Source organism: Penaeus vannamei, chromosome 24, assembly GCF_042767895.1.
Source record: "Penaeus vannamei isolate JL-2024 chromosome 24, ASM4276789v1, whole genome shotgun sequence".
In the NCBI taxonomy this organism is placed as follows: Eukaryota; Metazoa; Arthropoda; class Malacostraca; order Decapoda; family Penaeidae; genus Penaeus; species Penaeus vannamei.
The window spans coordinates 24,999,083-25,011,343 of record NC_091572.1 but is presented as its reverse complement, the minus strand read 5'-3'; the positions used below and the strand labels follow the sequence as shown (position 1 = coordinate 25,011,343).

The following is a 12,261-nucleotide window of genomic DNA, read 5'->3' as shown; positions in this document are numbered from 1 at the left end:
TTTTTTTTTTTTAACTTTCTCTTTTAATATAATTACACTACATATAAAAATATCATCCCTCTGGGAGGAAAACGCTAAAATCGCGGTGAGATTTTATCTAAAATAATTTTTAATTGAAAATACGAAAGATCCGACTTGCAAACGATAATCTCAGTCATACTTGCATTGATAATCGTCAAAGTAGATGAAACCAGTAAATAGCATTTTTCATCTATGTGAAATGATTAATATAATTTGTGGTCGAGGGACATGTAAATAACTTCTTACTGCTGACTCCTTTAACCACAAATTTCGACAAATAACTTGCAAACGAGAGTGGTAGCCCCTGTAAATAAACTATTTGGCCTTCTGGTAATTTCGAAATACGTATTCTAATGGTACCGTCGATTTGGAGGTCTGTGAAAAGTATTGATAATAATGATAATGGTAACAGTAGTGGACATGCCAACAAAATGAGTACAAAAGAGAGAGAAAAAAACAAGCACTTTACATATTTTTTTCCAGGATTTTTCGTTATCTTATTGCTTAGGCCACAGATTTTTCTTGAATAGCGGGCAAGTCTGGTGATAATGAAGGAAATCCCCAGCTTCCAAAGATCAGAAGTAAAGGAATGCATCAGTTCCAGCCCCACCTGGAGGAAGTGAAATGCTGTTTTACTAAAAGACAAAGAATTCTTTCAACCAGAATTTGGTATTTTGGAAATCAAAATCGAATATATCCACGATGGACAATAGACATGACATGACACACGAGAGTAATGTATTTCCGCCAAATATATTTCTTTTTTCTTTTGAGGACGGGAGAAATTATACCATACACAATGAATCATACACAAATTGATTTGTATTTATTTTTCGCTATTTCTTTCGCGGACGTCACAATATCGGCGGGAAATTAGAATAAGAAAAGATTCGGGATTTTCGCTTTCTTTCATTTCCCTGGAAACAAATGCTGGCGGGCCAGTTATTAAAAAAAAAAAAAAAAAAAAAAAAATGCTGTGGCCTTAGTTGAGAAATGAAGGTTGATAGGATGATGTAAGAAAATGGTTTTTTGAAGGGCCCAAGAAAAGGGGGATTTAAACAGGCTGGTAACTTCATTGGAATATTTTAAGATTGGACATATTTCAGTGCAATGACAGGCATACAACAACGTTTAAAACATTTTACTCTTTTGTTGAAAGTATACGCATGCGCGAGCACACTCACATACACATATAGGCGTTTAACATTGCATACATAAGTGTAATATAATGTAGAAAGTATTATATAATTCTACTACATAGAACTTACATGTTTCCGTGGTGTAGTGGTTAGCACGGTCGCCTCCTACGCGACAGACTCGGGTTCGATCCCCGACGGATACTACATCCATATCGTTTTATGCAGGAATATCTGCTTGCATCTCTATCTGCTTACCTTCCCTTCCATATATCTTTCTACTTTTGTTTCTGTCTCTTTCTCCGGCGTTTACAGTGCGAAGGAGTATGGTGGAATTGGAATGTTTGATTTTGCATTTTTTTCCATTTCTTTAGTTGTTTGTTAGTGTTTATGCGCGTTTTCGTAATTTTGCTGTTAGTCTTCTCATAATCATATGATTGTATTCATATGAGAAGCAAAGACTGGGAGGAGGAAGAAGAGCACAAACAAGTGACGAAGAGAAAGATAGAAAAATCAAGACGGAGTAGGAAAGGAAGAAGGATGGAAAGAGGCAAAAGAAGAAGCAAATTTTGTTTTTATTATCTTGCTTAGTGTTGTCTTCGTTCCACTTTGCCTACTTCAGATAAGTACGATTTCATAGGAGAGAAGAATGGTCTCTTTTTACAATAGCTTGATAATTACCTATATGTTTTGAAAGGTTTGTTGTCACTGTGGTTCACAGTCTTGAAATAATCAAATACTATTTTTGGTCCGTAATGAAATAAAAACACAAACTAGACCAACCAGACAGTACAGCTACCAAGGTGTGAAATGCTACTACTGTTGCATTGTGACAGGTGGATCCTGTGGTAACCATATATACCTGTTTTATATCATATGAGAGGTAATTCTTGTTTACATTTCATTTCATTTTCTGTTTGTACCATGTGAAATGAATTGTAATTCATCTTATAAGATTTCGTGTCCACATTACATTTTATTCTCTCTTCCCACGAAACTACTTTTTAGCTATATGTTTTTATGTTGATACCATTTGATGTAAATTATCCATTCGAAGATTCTTAGCACATATACATCACTGAGAAAGCATGTAATTCCATGGCGACACAGAAGTAGTATATTGATTTATGTTTTCATAAACGTACTGCGGTTGGGTTTAAACTGTTACTTTAACAGAAAATTGAGAATGATTAAAACAAGATTTCATTAAAAGGAATTCGAATGAACACCAATGATTACAAAATTATTCTTTATCATTGACATGGAATGTTAACTAAAACTTTCGAGCTGATTTCCACTGATGTTCAGAAATAAGAATCTTTATTGCTTCTCGACATTTTAGGGATAGGCAGATGTTTCGGGAAGTCATTAAGAGGATATAGAAATACTGGTAACTTTATATCAAAGTTCGGGACTGCACATAGATTCTGTGCTTACGTTTAAACCCAAATCTTCAAGGTTTCAAATTCTACTTCGCTCAGCACCGCCTCCGCTCGTGAGCCCAATCTCAGCGTCGCCGCGGGCTACTTCCTCTCAAGGATCGGGTCACGTGACGCAGCCAGCGGTTCCGCGCCGAAGGGGAGAGGAAAGGCGCTGGCAAGGTGGGTGACGCGCGCGGGAAACATTTTATATCATGGCTGAGCGATGCAGGTGAATGTTTGTCAACGGCAAAGGGTGAGTTCACTTCTAGATGATTGGACTCGTGTGTCTGTTGCCAACAAGGGAGGGACTTGAATCGTTGACTACTTCACATGCAATGTCACAGGCAATGAAACGCAGGAGGGGGTTCAGCTGTGGAGGGTTGTCCTCTCTCGTTTCTCCCAGATTCGTTTTTCAAGTTTCAACATAATCTACAGACACTGGCAACTCCTGCCGTTGATATAGTCTTGAATTTCGTTATAGAATATATAATTTGAGTGGCAGATGATTAGTGACAAAGCTGCAGAGTGTGGTTTCGCTCGTTACCCTGCCAGTTCCTTTTTGGACTTTGACAGACCCCATCAGTTAGTGGCGTGCTAATAACGTCACGGTCTGATTGCGCATGCGCACTTTTCACGAAAGGGCTCTAGGACAAAGCCCAATTTCTGACCGTATACTTTTCTGTATATCATTAATCGGTGAATCTGATATTTTGGAGGTTTTCGAGAGTCAAGTTTCTTTCATTAGGACTTTTTTCACTATTATATGCGGAGCCTGTCTACCCTACATTTGCTGAGAGAGAGAGAGAAAGAAAGAGAGAAGGGGGTGGGGGAAGAGAGAAGGAGAGAGGGAGGGAGAGCGAGCGGGAGAGAGAGACAGAGAGACTACAAATATACAGATGGTATAAGAAGCTTCGGTCATTTTATGAAATTAGAAATATAAGCCGTCGGCCTACAAAGTTGGTTTACAAACTTTATTTACAATCGTCATCAAATGATTTCTTTTCGATCCGCCCATATCTCTTTTATTCTATTTTCTCTCTCTCCTGCATTACCCTTGTGGTCATAGTTGATGTACGCATCATGGGCATCATTGTGAATCTTCTAAAAGAATGAGAGGAATAGATTTAGAGAGAGAGAAAGAAAATATTCAGAGATTGACCATCATCATCAATATTTTTAGTACTTACATTATTATTATCGTTTTAATCATAGTCGTTATAAGTAATACTGCTATCTCTTTTATAATATATACACTATCCCTACCATGATGACAATAACCATATTACTGTTGTTCTCAATATCATCATTATCATCGCATCACCATCACCATCTTCATCATCGTTATAATTTTCAATATCGTTTGTATTACTAATTTTGTTATTATCTTTATTAGTAAAAGTAATACTTTTATTATTGGTACTACTGTCATTATTATTATTATGATTTTTATTACTGTTAGCATTACAGTTATTACAATTTCTTTCATTATCATCACTATTGTCATTACTATCATCATTATCAATATAACCTGTTGTCGTTTTACTCTGATTAGTTTTAGTCTTAGTATATATTTTGTTATAACAATTATGATTATTACTGATATCACTGTTATAACTGTTATTACTATTATGCTATATTTTTTTCATTATTTTCATTCTTCTTATTATCATGGTAACAATTGAACATCCCTTATTGTGTGACAAATATTGAAGAAATGGCCTCTACATGGGTGCAAAAAGTAGCGAGTTGGGGAGAAATGCCAAATGTTAAAGAAAGATTGAAGAAACGGGGCTGTATTTTACACATTCACGAGAATGATCGGTGATAACTCTTAGATATTTTCTTTTGTAAAATAGATATCGGCAAATAGTTGACCAGCGTCCAACGTCATTTAATGGATGGTTGTCGAGGAATATGTATGAGATGAACGAATGCAGTTGTATAAACTCATGAGAATGTGAAACTCAGAGAGATGAATAGTGTATTAGATGGATTTACTAACAACATGTATGGGGGAACGAATTCAGCTATATAACTTTAAGAAATATAAAATGATTGTGGTCCTATTTGATCAAGGTATATATTACATTACTGCTGACTCCTCGAACCCCCAATTTCGACAAATAAATGTAGACTCGGAAACGAGAGTGGTAATACTTGTAAATAAACTATATTACTTATCAATATTTAAAAAATACGTGTTCTAATGATATTGATGATTAGGAAGTCAACAAGTTAAAAACATGTAAGTATATTCATATTTTTTTCAGCATTTCTCTTCACCTTAATGCTTAGTTGAGATAAGTAGGTTGATAGATAGAGGGCAAATGAGAGAGAGAGAGAGGGAGGGAGGGAGGGAGGGATGGAGGGAGGGAGAGAGAATACCAATACTAAACATTCAAAACTATTTTTGGAACGTTGGTAGATTTTTCTTCATCTTGCTTAATATTTTACAAAAACAGGTTCTTGAAAGAGCCAAGAAGACTTTGGTAACTTTATTATAATTTTTGAAGATTGGACTTATTTCAATGTAATATATATATATTCTAAATTTTAAGTATAGTAAAATTCATTTCTACAGCAGATGTTTCCGTGGTGTAGTGGTTAGCACAGTTGCCTCTTACGCGACAGACTCGGGTTCGAGCCCCGAAGGAGACGAACAGCACTATGTTTTATGCATGAATTTCTGTTTGTATTTCTCTGCTTCCCAACCCTTCTTTATCTTTCTCCTTTTGTTTATGTCTCTCCAGTGTTTAAATTGTAAAGAATTAAGAAAAAATGGAGCGTTTGATTTTGCATTTTTTGGATTTGCTTGGTTGTTTGTTAGTGTTTATCCGCGTTTTCATATTTTTGTTGCTAATCCTCTCATCATCCTGTGACTGTATTTGTGATATGAGAAGTAAAGAATGGAAGGAGGAGGAAGAGGACGAACAAGTGATGAAGAAAAAGAAATAAAGACCAAGACGGAGTAGAAAAAGGAGAGGAGGAGGAAAAGGAGAAACAAATGTTTTATCTTGTTTAGTGCTGTTGTCTTCGTTCCACGTTGCCTAATTAGATAAAACAAATGAGCATAAAGAAGAATCACAAGTTCGTTAGCAATAAGATCCGATTTCGTATAATCAAGGTTACAAAGGAGATGGATTTGCAACATCAAACAAACTGCACGATTTTCTTTTTACTGTAGCTTGATGTTTACTTATATCTGTTGCAAGGTTTGCTATCACTGTGGTTCAGTTTCATGAAATAAATTCATGTTACCTTTAGTCCGGAATAAAATAAAAATTAAAAGTAAACCCAGACAGTACAGCTCCCAAAGTGTGAAATACTACTACTATTGCACTGTCCTGTAGCTGGTCCTGTGAGACCCAGACATACATCTGCGAGGGACCCAGAGAGGCCGGCCAAAAGCCTAACCGAGAGACAGTCTTTATCTTTCATTTTACGGGTTCATGATTTTCATCTTTCTTTTCGAGCGCCATTTATTCAGTCCGTTCATCCTCTCTCATTCTGTTTGTGATCTATATTTGAAGAATTTCTTAAGAAATCTTTCGCCAAGACCAAATTCTATTATGAAACGTATTCATGTTGGCAAATGTGGAAATGTATGAATGAGAATGAACAATAAAAGAGATGCATTTGACCAATTTCGAATATATCTTCGTCGGAAATACATACATTTGAGAAAATACACAGCATGTGTATATCACATGGGAGCTGATGAATCACCTGATGATCGTGAATTCGCGCTCGTTATACGCATAATTGCCGCCGCGACCTTGGATAGTTTGAATCTACCCGATGCGGTGTTCATATTTTCTCTGTGGCGATGTGTGCAGCTTCCATGACCTTCCTTTGGTGTTTGTTTAATCCTTGATTATCGCTGCAGCATAGACGTATATACCTTGCTCAACTTCAGGATGAATACTAATAAACAGATGTCGAAATATCTTCATTTTTGATGTGTGTGAATGTAAGCCTAAAATTTGATTAGAAAAATATAATGAAAAGATAGTGAAGAAAAGGCAAGAGACACGCAGAGAGCCATTATCACTATTACTATCATGTAATAGAGAGAGAAAATAGACAACGAGATGAAGAAATAGACAGATATGATTAACAAAAGAAAATGAACTCATTCCAGCAGCCAGAGAGCAACTTGCATATGTTTGTGTTAAGTAAATTACCTGTGTCTATCCAGGGATTATTTTCTATTCAGTCGTCAGTCTAGATCTGAAGATGGATATTTCAAATGAAATTTCTTTAAAGACATTCGTATTTTAATCAAGTCTTCATTATTCATTACATATGCGTTGCACACTCACACACACACACACACACACACACACACACACACACACACACACACACACAAATCAGTTCTAATCTTTGAAGCGTTTGACAGATTTAGTACTTTATCTTGAATGTTGGTTTAGTTTACATTCCTTGTCAACAATAAACAATTAATTCAGAAATTATTGGTGTTTATTCGGATTCCTTTTAGGATTCTTGTTTTTATATAATAAATTTCGTATAATTTTCCGTTAAGTAACTGTGTTTACCCAAACGGAGTATGTTTTAAAGAATAGATATAAAATAATATCTAAATAGTGCATATGTTTAAAAAAAAGTTTTAAATTTTCGAATGAATTATATAATATATGAAGGCATCAATACAAAAAATATACTTAAAGAAAAAAAAGTCATGGGAATAGAGAGTAAAATGAAATGCGAACAAGATATCCTGGTAATGTGAATTACAGCAATCCTTTTCATACCAAGGCACTAGAAATATAGCTAGCATAGGATCCAGCTGTCACAATACAATAGTAGTAGTAATTCACGCCTATGTACCTATACTGTCTGGTTTGTTTTCATTCCGGACTATAAGCAGCATTCATTTATTTCATGACACTGTGAACTACAGTGACAACAAACCTTTCATAATATAAAGGTAAAAAATTAGCTACTGTAAAGGGAGATCGTGCAGTTCGTTCCGTTTTGCAAGTCCAAAATCTCTGTAACTATGATTATACTAAATCGGATCCCATTGCTAAGGAACTTACGATTCTTCTCTTCTATATGTTCGTTTGTTTTATCTAAGTAGGCAATGAAGTCAACATAAACAAGACAATAAAACAATATTTGCTTCCCCTTTTTCACCTCTTTCCTTCCCACTTTTCTACTCCGTCTTCTTTTTTATGCTTCACTTGTTAGTCTTCTTCTTCTTCCTCCCATTCATTGCTTTTCCTATTACTAATACAATCACATGATGATGAGAATAAAATAAAAAAATGTGAAAACGCCCATAAACACTAACAAACTACCAAGCAAATCCAAAAAATAGAAAATCAAACGCTCCAATTACTTCATACTTCTTCACATTTTAAACACTAGAGAGACAGAAACAAAAGTAGAAAGATAAAAAAGGACAGGGAAGTAGAAAGAGAGATGCAAAATGAATTTCATACATAAAAATTCCTGTGAAGTGTCACCATCGGGGATCGAACCCGAGTCTGTCGCGTAAGAGGCGATCATGCTAACAACTACACCACGGAAACATATTAAATTTCACTGAATTATATTAAAATTACATTTTAGCTTTTAGAAAAACATGTATTACACTCAAGTATATAATGTTACATACATGTGCGTGTGTGTGTGTGTGCTTTTACCCAAAGAGTAAAATGTCATACTTTTTCTTTTTATCTCTCTCTCCTTTTCTTTTTCTCTTTATCTCTTTTTTCTTTCTCCCTTTCTTTTTCTCTTTATCTCTCTATCCCTCTCCTTTTCTTTTTCTCTTTATCTCTCTCTTTTTCTTTCTCTCTCTCTTTCTCTCCCCTTTTCGTTTTCTCTTTATAACTCTCTCTCTCCCTCTACTTTTCTTTTTCTCTTTATCTTTCTTTTTTCTCTCTTTCTCTCCCTCTCCTTTTCTTTTTCTCTTTTTCTTTTTTATCTCTCTCTCCTTTTTTTCTTTAACTCTCTCTCCTTTTGTTTTTCTCTTTATCTCTCCTTTTTCTCTCTCCCTTTCTTTTTCTCTTTATCTCTCTCTCTCTTTCCTTTTCTTTTTCTCTTTATCTTTTTCTTTTTTCTTTCCCTCTCTCTCCTTTTTTCTTTCTCTCTCTTTGTCTCTCTTTTTCTTTCTCTCTTTTTTTCTTTCTCTCTCTCTTTCCTTTTCTTTTTCTCTTTATCTCTTATTTTTCTCTCTCTCCTTTTTGTCTTTATCACTCTCATTTTCTTCCTCTCGCTCACTCTCTCTTCCATTTTCTTTTTCTCTTTATTTCTCTCTTTTTCTTTCTGCCTTTCTTTTTCTCTTTATCTCTTTTTCTTTCTCTCTCTCTCTTTCTCTTCCCTTTTCTTTTTCTCTTTATCACTTTTTCCTTTCTCTCTCTTTACCTTTATTTTTCTCATTATCTCTCTCTCTTCCCTTTCATTTTTCTCTTTATCTCTCTTTTTCTTTCTTTCTTTCTTTATTTCTCTCTCTCTCACTTGCCCTCTATCAGTCAACCATCTTATCTCACCTAAGCATAAGATGTCGCGAACCGCCTCTGCGATGGCTCGAGCGCCCACTCTGACGCCCGCGGTGGGCTGGCTGGCTTCCGTCTGAGTTCGCACCTCGAGTGCTTAGCAAGTAAACCATAAAATATTAAAGATAAAAAAGTCTTCACTTTAAAACGAGTTTGTTTTATATAAAAAAGTAAAATACACCGGACACACTGCACAATAACGAGCAAAGAAAGTGAACAAAGAAACAAACAGACACAGCCAGCTCCAAGGCTCAGGTGCACTGCCGAAAACCCGGCAAATAGGGGGTCGGAAACTCCCCCCCCTCCCTGAGCTGCTGGCCGTTAACTGCTCGTTTATGGTTTACAACAATTAAATAAAATGGGGTGAATCAAGATAGAAAACAAATAAATAGTAAGTTTTGCTTCTGGGGAGGTGTTATTAGAACCTAACCAACGATAATGATAACAGTAATAGTAAAAGTTATAACTAGAATGATAATAATGATAATAACGAAAGGAATCATAATCATCATAAGGCTGTATATATATTATACAAAATCAAAAGTAAATCTTTTAAGAATACTTAAAAGTTTACTTTTGATAATATAATATATATACAGCCTCACTACTGACGCTTTGGCTTGCCTTTCGGCAGGAAAGTGCAATGCCTGGCCAGTACATGCACTCTCCGCCACGGTCCCTTCGGATACTTGGCTGCGCCCACTGCCGCGACGAGACTCGAACCCGGGACTTCGAGTTCAGAACGCCGGTGCGATAACCACTCGGCCATCGCGGCAGCAATAGCTTAACATGAGAATCTCTTTATATGGTCTCTTTCGCTCCCCCACCACCCCACCGATCACCAATAAGCGCGTGTGTGTTTTAGAATTAGTATCATTATTGTTTATTATAACTATGATCGTTTTCATTATTATTGATATTATTGTTATGGTAGTTATAATGATGCTATTATTGTTCTTTTTATTTTTATCATTATCAGTTATTATTGTTGCTGTTGCTGTTATTATTACTGTCATTAGCACCATCGTTGTTATTGCCAATTATTATAATTACTATCATTGTCATTTTCCAAAGTATTATGATGATAACAATCACTGTTACCTTCATCTCTGGTATAATTGCTATTACCATCATCATCATAACTATAAATATTTATGCTATTACAATTACCCTTGTTTTCATCGTTGATAGGCCATTATGAGGATTATCATCAAACTTCTAGACAGATTGATAGACAGATTGCTAGATGATGCCAGTGGCAAAGAACTACTAGAATCCCAAAGATATTTTGCATGTATTCGCTTCCAAGGAATTCGACGTTAAAATGGCATGTCTCTTCACATTCACTTCTATGATTATGATATTCATGGCATTATCTTTCGTATCATTTGCAATTTAATATTCATATAAAATTCCAAAGTACATTACAGTGACCGCTGATTGATATGCTTTACACCTCGCTCTCTCTTTCTCCCTGCCCCCTCTCTATCCTCTTTATTCTATTTTCTCTGTCTCTGACCCTCTTTATTTTCTCTTCTTTGTCTCCCCTTCTCTCTCTTCTTTCATTTCTCCCTCCACTACCTCCCCCTCTCTCAGTCTATCTATCTCCCCATATGCTAGGAAGCAATACATCGGAAAGTTTTTTTTATAACAAAATAGATACCATATTCATGATGCTATAAGTGATCCATGAAAAAGAAGTTTGATTTCTTTTTTCCACGAAAAAAAAAAGTTTGTCATGGTGAAATATGCTTAATGAGAGTCACATTATTTTGTTCATATTTAGCTTCTCTTTTAAGGGCAAATAACATCTTAAAGTAGAATATAATTGTTAAAAGACAATCTTATGACTATGCAATTATAAACACCGGAGAAAGAGACAGAAAGAAAAGTAGGAATATATATGGAACGGAAGGTAAGTAGATAGTGCTGCAAACAGAAATTCATGCCAGTTCATGTAAGTTTTGTCCCAAACAAGTGGCTGAATAAGGGTGATTCGTGCTTATTCCTTCTAAAATGTCTTTCAGCTCATGTTTATAACTTGTGCAGCATTATGGTGTATCTCAGCTCCCGATTTTAATTTTTTTCCCGAAGGCTTGATTTTTTTCGTTTTTTTTATTGATCATTGTTAGTAAAATTTTATTGTAAAGGGAAAGTGATGGAATATATGTATATATACACATTTTTGTCTGTATGTATATCTATATGTATATATGCATATCTATATGTATATATTTCTATATGTATATATGTATATATTTCTATATGTATATATGTATATCTATATGTATATATTTACATATGTATATCTTTGTGTATAAATGTATGTATGTGAGTATGTATGTATGTAAAGATTTATCTATATATATGTATGCAAGTATCTGAATATTTACTTACCTATCAACATGTGTGCGATAATTGCTTGTTTATTTAAATAAGGTCAGCTCATCTTTCCATTATCAGCAACGCAATAAAACTAGGAATTCAAATTGAAATTCCTTTGTCAAGATCAACCGTGTGCTCGGCGAGAGGCTGCGCGAAATAAAGCAAAAGAGGAACTCAACTTTGGCGTTTCCGTGGCCTTGTCATGCCGTCCGGACATGGCATGCCCTTGGACATGGTGCAAGGTTGGCCATCGCGTATCTTTGGACACCGTGTAACTTCGGGCAGCTTTGGTTACGGCGAATCTTTGGCCTCCATGCAATTTTAGCTGTCTCTTATCTTTGGTTACCATGCAACTCTGGCTATCCCGTATCTTTGGCTGCCGTGTACCTTTGCAACAGCTGATGCGAAGGGACCAAGTGTGAGTGATAATTATACTGGAACTGTTGAGTAAAAAACTATATTTTCGGGGGAATTCCCCTTAGACCAGGTGCTCCGAAAATGGGGGCCACGGGGACTTTCTGGGGGCCTCGGAGCAATATGAAAATTATGTCTCGCATATCAATAAAATGGAATCGTTCCACAAAGTATTCTTGTCCTATAACTACTGGCATCATTATACTATTCATCCCTAGTAATAACTGAATCTGAGAAGGTGGCAGTCGCATGATTATTGCATGTCATAGTTTATATTTTGATGTCTTTAGGGGTAACTTTTATAGATCGTGTGGTATGTCAGTTAACTTACTAATTTATTGGAAATAAATTTCGACAATA

At 35.5% G+C, this 12,261-nt stretch overlaps 1 non-coding gene across 1 annotated transcript; it reads left to right on the top strand.

The window, feature by feature from the left end:
* Positions 1-1,291: 1,291 nt before the first annotated feature.
* Positions 1,292-1,363, top strand: TRNAR-CCU (transfer RNA arginine (anticodon CCU)). The gene has a single exon. It is a non-coding gene; the product is annotated as a tRNA-Arg (tRNA).
* Positions 1,364-12,261: the final 10,898 nt, after the last annotated feature.